Below are 11,571 nucleotides of genomic sequence, written 5' to 3'. Positions count from 1 at the left end.
TTTAAACTGTGAGCACCCCATGGGACAATCTAATTACCTTGTATCTATCCCAGTGCTTAGAACAGTGCTCAGCACATAGTAAGTGCTTAATACCAAAAAAACCCAAAAACCACCCAATAGAAAAAAAGGACAAAAAATAAAAATAGGCAATTTAATTCATTAAAGGGATAGAGGGACTGGAGAATGATATAATTAGGGAGGTGGGGGTTATCGGGACCCTCTCAGGATCACACCTGAAGAGTTTCTAGTACTTTTCCAGTCTCGGCTACGGGAGGGAGAATCAAGCAGAGGACTACCCGTTTCATTCCTTGCTTGAACGGTGGCTAGTGAGTGAAAAGCACTCTGCTACAAGTCAAAACTCACCCATCCTGGGCAGCAGCGACATGGGAGAGAGTCGAGGGCGGAGTCTCAAGTTTACTGCATGGAAGAAGGCAGTGGCAAACCACTTCTGTATTTTTACCAAGAAAACTCTACTGATATTCTACCGAAACAATTGTCGATGGAGATGGGGCATTCTGGGAGCGATGTGTCCATGGAGTCTCTATGGGTCAGAAACAACTCAACAGCAAAGTCAGACAGACGGGATTATCAGGGAATACTTCATGGAGGATATGGCTTTTAAGGGGCTTTGAAGTTGGGTGGATTTGAGTAAGGAAGGAGCTCTGTGCAGGAAGAAAGGCACGTGACTGACTCGGAATGGATTGGACCCAGGAGAGTTGAGAGTGAGGTGCAGTTAGAAGGTAAACTGTGAGGAGCAGAGAGTGAAAACTGGATGAAAAGGCAAAAGAGAGCGGAGAGAAGACAGCTGGTGTGGCGTCCTGAATCCAGTGGTAAGAGTTTTTGTTTAATGTAGAGAGAAATAGATAGCCACAGAGATTTTTCAGGAATGGAGTGATGCATTCCGAATGGTATTATAAGAATATGATCTGAGCGGCTGTATGTAGGAGAGTCTAGGGAGGGGACAAATGTAAGGCAGGAAGAACAAAAAGGTTGCTTATAGGATTGAACTGCGGACAAGTGAGCCCCTTTCCTCCTCTCTTCTCCAGTTGTGGCCAGACTCTGCTCTCTGCTGCAGTATTTTCTGCCGACTCCTAGTGTGCTCCTCCTTTTTAAAGGAACATCACACTCTCCTAATAGCCTTGTTTCAAAAACAGCATTATGATCCTCACGCATCGCCTCACACAGATTGGCCTCGAGAGAAACCAACATGTATACTTTTCATGCCTTGGATTTTTCTTTTCATTTGCCCTCTCTCCCTGGACAGGCAATTTTGCAAGAACTCACTCGTCTTACTTGAGATAATGTTTTTATAACTGTCATTTTCCTTGTGAAAGCCCAGCAGGTATTTCTCCATGTGTAGTGGCCTGGAAAACAGAGATGGGTGGGATCGGGGGGAGGGCAAAACTTGGGCCTGATCTAATAATCCCAAAGAAGAGCCACAGGAACTCTCAAAGCTTTCTAATGAAGGCTTTTCACCACCTGCTACCAGATTCATGCTTTTCTTTTCTGTTCAGAGACGACCCCCATAGAAATTCTTAATGGGGCTACTCAGAAGTAAAATTTTGGGGGTCAGAGGGAGCAGAGGGGTTCTGGGAAACAGAAACTGCACTTCTTTACTGTCCAGCTCCTTTCTCTGAGTCATTCAAACGACCATAGTGGATGTAAAAGAACGCTATAAGCCACTTGTGGTCAGTGTCTTGTACCTCACCCAGGGCTTACCACGGAGCTTGGCATAAAGTAAGTACTTAGATATTAAAATTATTAATTGCATTATTAATTGTATGATAATGATAATTGGGCAGACTCTGCCAGCCAACTGTGATTTCCCCATATACTCACACATACTCGCCCCACACAATCGCACACAACACTCTTCAGCCAGGTCCTTGAGTGACGAAGGTCTCATAGGGCACATAGTCATGTGGTCTAGTAGAAATAAAATGGGCCAGGGAGTCAGGAAGACTGGGTTCTAATCCTGGCTCTGCTGGGTGACCTTGAGTAAGTCACTCAACTTCTCTGTGCCTCAGCTTACTCATCTGTATAATGGGGATGAAATGTCTGTTCTCTCTCCTACTTAGATTGTGAGCCACCTCACCCTTAGATCTCATATATTTCATTCCCATCCTTATTCCTATACATATGTGTTCTTTTATTTGTTTATTCAGTTATTTATTTGTGATTTCATCCTGATATATTCGATGAGAAGCAGCACAGTCTAGTGGAAAGAGCTCGGGACCGAGAGTCAAAGGTCATGGATTCTAATCCCAAGTCTACCACATATCAGCTGGGTGTCCTTAGGCAAGTCACTTCACTTCTCTGTGCCTCAGGTATCTCATCTGCAAAACGGGGATTGAGACTGTGAGACCCACATGGGACAGGACTGCATCCAGCTCAATTTGTTTGTATCCATCCCAGCGTTTAGTATAGTGCCTGGCACAAAGCGAGTGCTAAACAAATGTCATCAGTATTATTCTATTTCCCAATAAATACGCTTGAGCCCCACTATTTGTAAATAGTTTTTGTCTCTATGCCCACCCCATAAGATCTTAAATACCTGGAGGGCAGTCATTTAGCATGTTTTCCTTCTGTTTTTCTCACCCAAGCACTAGGTAGAGTGTTCAGCAGGGGCTTGATAAATACTGTTGAAGACAATAATGATCAATCATTGGCATTTATTGAGCATTTACTATGTGCAGAGCACTGTCCTAAGTGTTTGGGAGAGTACAATACAACAAAATTAGTAGGCATGGTCCCTGCCATTTATGAGCTTACAGACAAGATGTATTATAATGTGACATACCACCCAAAATGGAGTTCTTGCAAAAAGGAATGAAGGAGAATAGGCTTTCCCGTAGATGACAATCTTCACTTGAAGCAGATGATCAGAGTAGTTGAATACAAGAACTATAGAGTATCTGAAGCTTGTTGGGTAAGGAGGCCAAAATCAACTCAGACAAGAGTGGGATGGAGAGAAAGAAAGAGCTAGGTTATTGCTTTCAATTTTCAATTCCAGTCACCTTAATCTCTGAGTCCAATTGGCCTCTCTCCCTTCCCGTCTTCCTCTCTCCCTCCTTCCATCCTCTTCTCCAATTAGCACACACCTTTTTGAACCCCCTGATGCACTACATCTAATCTCATTCTATACAGATTCCTCCCCCTTTCTGCCCAAATCCCCGTCAAAAGATGGCTTTGTGTAGTTGTTTCCTGAAAGTCTTTCCAAGAGCCTCTTTTAAATTAAACAAAGAGATGCACTCTGCTAAGGTTGCAACATTAATTCTATCTTCTGCAATGCCTAGGGGCCAGGGTCACAGGAGTTATTTACCGGGATGTTCGACAGCATGTTCGCAGAACTCCATCAGCTGAAAATCTGGTGTTAATCTTGCCCTTCCTTTGAGCACAGCCGTTTATCTGGACCCCAGCTTGCAGTTCAGACAGACACTGCTGAAAGGGTGAGGGAGGCTGATACGTGTACGTGTGTGCTTCTATGTGTATGACAAGGGAAAAGTGTGCCCAACTGCTTTTTCGTTCATCAGGCCTCCCGAGTTAATTTTCAGTGCCAAAGAGCAGCCTGGGATGCATGTTCTGGCAACCCAGATCAAAGGCAGCACTGGTTGGCTGCCGCAGTACTCCCGGAAAGACGGCAGTGAGCTTATCTTTTATGTGACATTAATTGTGTAACACACTGGAGGGGGGGACTGTAAATAATTCACATGAAACGGGCAGAAATCTCCCAACCAGCCTGCCACCCCGGCTCCCTCCTCCTGAATAATAAGGAAAAGCTCTTCTTGCGGACAGAGTGTCAACAACCTCCAAATTAACCTCCGGAAACAACTTAAGAGGCAAGCCCTTCCCAGTTCAACTCCACTCCATTCCCAACTGGCACTTTTTTCTTTTTATGTTGGCATTTGTCTAATTAAGAAGATCTATCGCTGTCTTAATTTTCACATAAACCCTTTGCATCAATTGCTTGTATTCGACAAACCAAACGAAGATTTATTAAGATAATAAAACCACACACTTCATAAAAATTTAAATATAGGTTTCTGGGCACTCTTTCCATGGTGCATGAAATTCTTGAGGCTGGGAGAAGGCTGGGAAGTGACCTGTAAGGTGCTAATGAGAGGCTGGGTGGGATGCCTTTCTGGATTCTGTGTCGGTGTGTCGGAGTGTGTGCCACTGTGTGCGGGTTTGCTATTTGTCCTCACGCAAACCCCAGGAGAACTTCCTAGGGCTGGTGACAGGTTTGTGGGAGTTGTACCTTCTTGATGTTCAGCCTGGCTGAGGGACAGAATCCCCAGTGAGAAAAGAAGACCCATTTTTAATTCATTCTGCAGCCTTCGTTCCACAACGTGGATCACTGCAATGGGAAAAATCAAAGCTCCTCTTTTTTTTTTAATGGTATTTGTTAAGTGCATATGGTATTCCAGGCATTGTACTAAATGCTGGGATAGATAAGCTCATTGTGGGCAGGCAGTGTATCTATTTATTGTTATATTGTACTCTCCCAAAGGCTTAGTAGAGTGCTCTGCACTCAGTAAGCACTCAAAAAATACGATTGAATGAATAATGAATGAATACAAGATAATCAGGTTGGACACAGTCCATGTCCCACACGGGGCTCACAGTCTTAATCTGTATGTTACATATGAGATAATTGAGATACAGAGAAATTAAGTGACTTGCCCAAGGTCACACAGCAGGACTATGGTGGAGCTGGGATTAGAACTCAGGTCCTCTGATTCTCAAGCTTGCGCTCTATTCACTAGACCATGCTGCTTCCATTGCTTTTTCTTCTATACCTCAAGAAGTTGATGAATTTCAGGGGGATGAAAACAGCTCTCCAAATATTTTGAATTTCTCACTGTGGGAATAGTCTTCTAACAAATGGGATAGGGACAGAACTCTGACCTAATGCCACTTCAGGATTTGAGACTTCTTTTCTCAGACTTGAGAGACCTTTTCAACTCTTTTATGACTTAAAGATATGGGCAACTGAAACAGAAAGAAAAGGAATCCTAATAATCCATTCTCCCCCAAAAAATAAATCCAAAATTAAATGTATAAATTCCTAGACGAGTTAAGCTAAACCTGACTAAACCCTGGAACTTGAGGTGGGCCGGGTTGTGGGGAGGGGTGTCTTTCCATTGGAACAATACTGAACCCTGGAGTGAGTCCATAGGTGCTTACGTAGTTGAGTCCTTAAGGGTGTCAACTCAAGTGCATGGGCAATGCCATAGGGAGGAAGATAGGATGGGGAGAAGAGAGATTATTTAGGGAAGGCTTCCCGGAAGTGAAGAAGTTTTCACAGGGCTTTCAAGATGGGGAGAGTAGTGGTCCATTAGATGTAAAAGGGGAGGGAGTTCCAGGCAGGTGGGAGGGCATGATGAGCAAGAGATCAACAGTGAGAGAGATGGCAGTGAGGCACAGTGTATAGGTTGGTAATAGAGGAGCAAAGTGTGCAGCCTGGGTTGTAATTGGACAGGAACAAGGATAGGTTGTGGGGAGAGAGGTGAGACCATGGATTCTGCATCCCAGGGGATCTTCAAGTGTCAACCTGATGGCAGTAGCTTAACCAAAGCTGAAAGGGAATGGCAAGAATAGCCCAGACAGTTCTATTGAGCTCATGCTTCCAAGATCAAACTCAAGTTTCTGGTCCTCTAAGGAAAACAATTTCTATAGTAGTTGCCCACCCCTTTCTGCAAAAATCAATCAACCAATTTATTGAGCACTTACTATGTGCAGGGCACTGTACTAAGTGCTTGGGAGAGTATAATGTAACCGAGTTGGTAGACACGTCTTCTGCCCCAAGGAGTTTACAGTCTAGAGAGGAGTTTAAAGAGATCACTTTGCTTTCCCTTAACTTTACATTATAGGAAGACTGGTGTAATCAGTTAGAACTGCTACTTGTCTGGCCACTTGAAGTGACATTTTTCCTAAGAGAGACCAGTGTTCAAATGGAAAATTCTCTTAAGGAGTTAAGGAAAACTCAGGTAGAACAGTGACATCTCAAAGTGACTGTTTTTCTTCAGGAGAATTAGAAGATAAAAAGCAAACAAGCCCTCACTATTTGGGTCCTAAACTGCAGATATAACCCCTCAATGGGTGCTTTTTAATGTGATATGTAGGCTTTCAAAGCAAGTCATGATTAGATATTAGTAAAGCAAACTGCTAAATTGATCCTGCTCTTCAGTGAATTCAGTAGCTTTTTATATGATGGACAGTTCTATTTATTCTGAGAAATCACATTTTCCCCCACTTATTTCCCCCTGAGGGGACCTGTCTTCAATCAGAGGAAGGTGCACCTTAGTTCTTAGGAATCAGGGTTAAGTAGTGACACTGCTGATCTGGATCCGGAAGCCTAGAAAGGGAAGAGAAGCAAAGTGTCCGTGTGAAGGAAGGGACTAATCTGACTTATATCCCCATTTTATATCCCCAACTGCCACTTTGGTACTTCTGTGCCATTTATGTGCTTAGATACTCAGAAACCCCTTTATCACTTATGAACACATCTTCATACTCTAATATTTCCTTCTACTTGTAATCCTCACCAGATTGTAAATTCCTTGAGGGAAGGGAAGTGTATCTACTAATTCTAATGTATTATACTGTGCATTTACTATATTGATCTGAATTCAGTAGATATTCAATAAATACCATTGATTTATTGATTTAATATTTATCAATTGGCTCAGATCAGAACACCAGCAAGTAGAAATCCTTTTAAGCTGTAGAGGGGCAGGAGCAGCTGTGGGGAGAAAAGAATGAGGGGAGGGAAAAAGCAATTGAAACATTTCAACAAAAAATGACTCCATAGAACAGACTACTTAAATCTTTCTTTTACTCCTCATTGTCACCTTGAAAAGAGAACTCAAGAACTTGGTTAACATTTTAATCAATAGTACTTCTGGAGTAATAATAATGTTGGTATTTGTTAAGCGCTTACTATGTGCAGAGCACTTTCTAAGCGCTGGAGTAGATACAGGGTAATCAGATTGCTAACTGAATGCTGTTCACTGTACTAAATATTTGGGAGAGCACAATAAAATTAGTAGACCTGATACCTGCCTTCAAGGAGCTTACAATCTAGTTCAGGAGACATACCCTAAAATAAATTACAGGTAAGAGGAAGCAATAGTGAATGAAGATATGTAAAGAAGCTCTGCCGTGTGGGGAGAGTGGGAGGTTTGAGGATCCAAGTCCTTGAGCGAAGTGAACTTTTGAAGTAGCAATTGGGAGGGATATAAGATGGAAGAATGAGAGATCTATCATGGAAAGACTCCTGGAGGAGATAGGAAGGAAGTGACCCCATAATAATAATACTTTTCTTTTTCTGCCTCATCACGCCTGGAGATGCAGGCTGAAGATGTTTTGCATTTTTGGCTTCTGTTTCTCTTTCTTTCTGCAAGGCGAGGTATAAATCAGATGGAAATGAGTAAGCAATCTTCCACCTCTCTAGTTAACGAGGCTCTGACAGAAACTGATGAGTTTAACCAAGCAGAGGCAAAATTGAAAATCAAGTTGCTGGCATCTAGTATTGAAATGTGCAAAAATAAATACTATTTGGGGAGATTTAGAGGGATTATGAAAGAGCAGAGACAGCCACGTTGGGTCTTGTTTACTTTAGTGGAAGATTTTATTTAGCTTTGACAATAAAAGTGGCTCTTGTCCAAATGCTGGTCCCATAAGGGGGTGGACAAGGAAGTCAAAGCCGTTCTATTACTGCCTGTCTCCTGCCCTGCCCTCATAGTCATTCAGGTTGGTTCCTAAGTGTTCAGATGCTCTAACTAAGGGATGGATGGAAGATGTAGAGGAGCCTCGGGCCAGAGACCATGCATTCCCAGGGCTCACCTTCACCTTCGTTCTGCACCCCTCCCTGATTGACAGATGAAAGATATGTTTCCTTACTGAATCCATCCATTCATTGTCTCAATCAGTCAATCAGTGGTATTTATTGAAGTGATCCTCTCTAGAGACTTAGTTTAGGGGATCAGAACTAAAAGTTGACTTAATAATAATAATAATGTTGGTATTTGTTAAGCACTTACTATGTGCAGAGCACTGTTCTAAGCGCTGGGGTAGACACAGGAGAATCAGGTTGTCCCTCGTGGGGCTCACAGTCTTAATCCCCATTTTACAGATGAGGTAACTGAGGCGCAGAGAAGTTAAGTGACTTGCCCACAGTCACACAGCTGACAAGTGGCAGAGCCAGAATTCGAACCCATGACCTCTGACTCCAAAGCCCGTGCTCTTTCCACTGAACCACGCTGACTTGGCAGAGAGACACACTGGTCGATCAATCACTTGCAATAATTGAAGCACTTACTATGTGCAAAGCAGAGTACAATACAACAGATTTGGTAGACACATCCCCTGCCCACAAGGAATTTAGAGTCTAGAGACTATGGTCATCTATCTGAAGACAGTAAAAATTGCAAATGCATCCTTCTCTCCTAGGTTTCAACTAGAGAGAATTGGGTTAGATTCAAGGAGGAATTCTTGCCCACCAGTGTAATTTATTACTGGGAAAAGCTGCCATCTGATGGACTTCTGTTTTTGAGACATAGGTAATAGAGAGCCATTCGTCTTGATTGGTTGCCATGCAGCTTCATGTCACTGGAATGGACACTAGCTGCAGTAAGAAATTAGATTGTGAACCCCATGTTGGTCAGGGTCTGTGTCTGACCCGATTGTACTGAGTCTACCCCAGTGGTTAGAATGTAGTGAACACTGAAAAAATGCCACAATTATAATTATTATTAGTGTGCCAGCCAGAATAACTTGGAAGCCTGCCCTAAGGGGTTGCCACTGCTTAGCCTAGATCCCTAGAGCTCCCTTCCATCTAAATGATTCCATATTCAAGAGTCCTGCCTATAGCCAGAAGTGCCTGGGAGACTCCTCAACTCCAGCAATATTTGACATTTTTTTAACAATTTGGATCAGTGCAGATATGAATCAGTGAACAGTATTTGAGCAACAGCATGGCCTAGTGGATAGAGCAAGAGCCTGGGAATTAGAAGTACTGGGATTCTAATTCTGGTTTCACCACTTGTCTGTTAGGTGACCTTGGACAAGTCACTTAACTTTTCTGTGCCTCAGTTACCTCATCTCTAAAATGAGGATGAAGACTATGAGCCTCACCTGAGACATAGACGGTGTCCAACCGGATAAGCTTGCATAAAGCCCAGGGCTTAGTGCAATGCCTGGCACATAGTAAGTGCTTAACGATTACCATAAAAAAACCCAAAAAACCGCTGTGTGTAGGGAACTGTTCTAGGCTCTTGGAAGCATATAAAGAGGTAAAAGGCATGATCTCTGTCCTCAAGGGCCTTGCGATGTAATAATAATAATTATTATGGTACTTGTAAATGGCTTACTGTGTGCCACCCACTGTACCAAGCACTGGGGTGGCTACAAGCAAATTGGGATGGACACAGAACCTGTCCCTGTGGAGCTGACAGTCTCAATCCCCATTTTACAGATAAGATAAATGAGGCACAGAGAAGTGAAGTGACTTGCCCAAGGTGACACAGCAGACATGTAGCAGAGCCACATTAAAACCCATGACCTTCTGACTCCCAGGCCCATGTTCAATCCACTACACCATGTTGTTCCCCAAAAGGAGAGATTATTTACAGTTAGGAAGAAAAAGGGAACTGCAACAATCTTTTTCATTTACAGAGTTCAAATTTCTTTGTCACGATGATACATATTCAAGGGCCTGCTGCCAAACTGGCCAGGAAGCATAAAGGGCACCATATGGCAACCACTCAGCCACTCTCAGGGTTTTATTTTGTACCCTGAATAAAAGAAGAATGTCCCCTCTTCAAGCAGGAACTGAATTCAGAACTGCAGATCCAATCATTCAATCCATCAGTAGTATTTAGAGAGCACCTCTACATTGTACGTGGCACGTGGAAGGGTCAGCAATACCCAGAACACATGCCCCTGTCTTTATGAAGTCTTTAATTCAATAGGACAGACAAAAATTCTGTGTGAATAATGAGAAGAGGAAGGATAGGACATAGCAGTAATCACTACAAACATATCAGGAGGAACTAGTTGAATAAATAATTGAAGGTACAAATAAATATATAAAAAAAAATATGCCTATGCATATGAGCGGGGAAGATAGGTATTGTACTCTCCCAAGCATTTACTACAGTGTCCTGCATGCAGTAAGTGTTCAATAAAAATGACTGGGTGAATGAATGAATGAATGAATAAATAAATAAATAGATGAACGAATGAATGAATGAATAAACCATCTAAGTGCTAAGAGTAAGTGTTGGGTTTAATAATAATGCTGGTATTTGTTAAGCGCTTACTATCTGCAGAGTACTGTTATAAGCGCTGAGGTAGATACAGGGTAATCAGGTTGTCCCACGTGAGGCTCACAGTTAATCCCCATTTTACAGATGAGGGAATTTAGGCCCAGAGAAGTTAAGTGACTTGCCCACATTCACACAGCTGACTACACTCCAACAACCTACTTTCTAGAAGCAGCGTGGCCTAATGGAAAGAGCACAGGCTTGGCGCTCAGAGGACCTGGGTTCTAATCCCATCTCTGCCGTTTGCCTGCCGTGTGCCCTTGGGCAGATAACTTAACTTCTCGGTGCCTCAATTTCCTCATCTGCAAAATGGGGATTAAGACTGTGAGCCCCTTGTGGGCCAGGGTATAATTATTATTATTAGAACACCCAAGGGCAAAAATAAGTGTCTTGTATTCGCGCATCATTTTTGACAACACACATGTATTATAATAATGTTGGTATTTGTAAAGTGCTTACTATGTGCAGAGCACTGTTCTAAGCACTGGGGGAGATACAGGGTGATCAGGTTGTCCCACGTGAGGCTCACAGTTTTAATCCCCATTTTACAGAGGAGAGAACTGAGGCACAGAGAAGTTAAGTGACTTGCCCACAGTCACACAGCTGACAAGTGGCAGGACAGGGATTATTATCCTTGGCATTTCCTAAGCAATGTGGAAATGACTCCAAAACTATCGGGGGGAGGCGCTGTGTTTTTGTCTCCTTAAATCCCATCAAAGCAAGTGTTTAGTACAATGCTCTGCCCACAGTAAGCACTCAATAAATACGAATGAATGAATCAAAGCCCTCAGTACACTCCGCTGGCTATGTACGCTTTTTAGAAAAGGGCCCGGCAAGACTTTCTGTGCCTAAGGCAGGGATGTATTTCTGTGTTGCCCTGCCATTTCAGGTTGAGTATTTTTGCAAATAGTGCTGACGAAACCACTCTGGAAACTGGACACGTCTTCCGGTCCGGGTCTCACAGCCAATTGGAAACGTGCTCTACTCTGCCAGACGCTTGCTACTGCTACCATGTTTGAAGACATCTTGTCGCTTCCTCAAACGTGGCAGCATACCTACTCTACAAACCTGCTTCGCTCTGATGATGGGGAAAGGATCAGTCAAGACTACTTCAATTCTAATTCAAACAAGTAGTGTAGCCTACTGAATAGAGCATGGCTCTGGGAGTCAGAAGGACCTGGTTGTAATCCTGGCTCCAGCACTTGTCTGCTGTTTGACCTTGGATATGTCACTTACCTTCTCT

The 11,571-nt window shown here is 43.0% G+C and overlaps 1 non-coding gene across 1 annotated transcript; it reads left to right on the top strand.

Moving 5' to 3' along the window:
* Positions 1-215: 215 nt before the first annotated feature.
* Positions 216-353, top strand: LOC114817517. Its single transcript, XR_003765380.1, has one exon. It is a non-coding gene; the product is annotated as a small nucleolar RNA SNORA7 (small nucleolar RNA).
* The last annotated feature ends 11,218 nt before the right edge of the window (positions 354-11,571 follow it).

Source organism: Ornithorhynchus anatinus, chromosome 16 (genome assembly GCF_004115215.2).
Source record: "Ornithorhynchus anatinus isolate Pmale09 chromosome 16, mOrnAna1.pri.v4, whole genome shotgun sequence".
Classification (NCBI taxonomy): Eukaryota; Metazoa; Chordata; class Mammalia; order Monotremata; family Ornithorhynchidae; genus Ornithorhynchus; species Ornithorhynchus anatinus.
The sequence above is the reverse complement of the archived record's forward strand: the minus strand, read 5'-3'. Positions and strand labels throughout refer to the sequence as shown.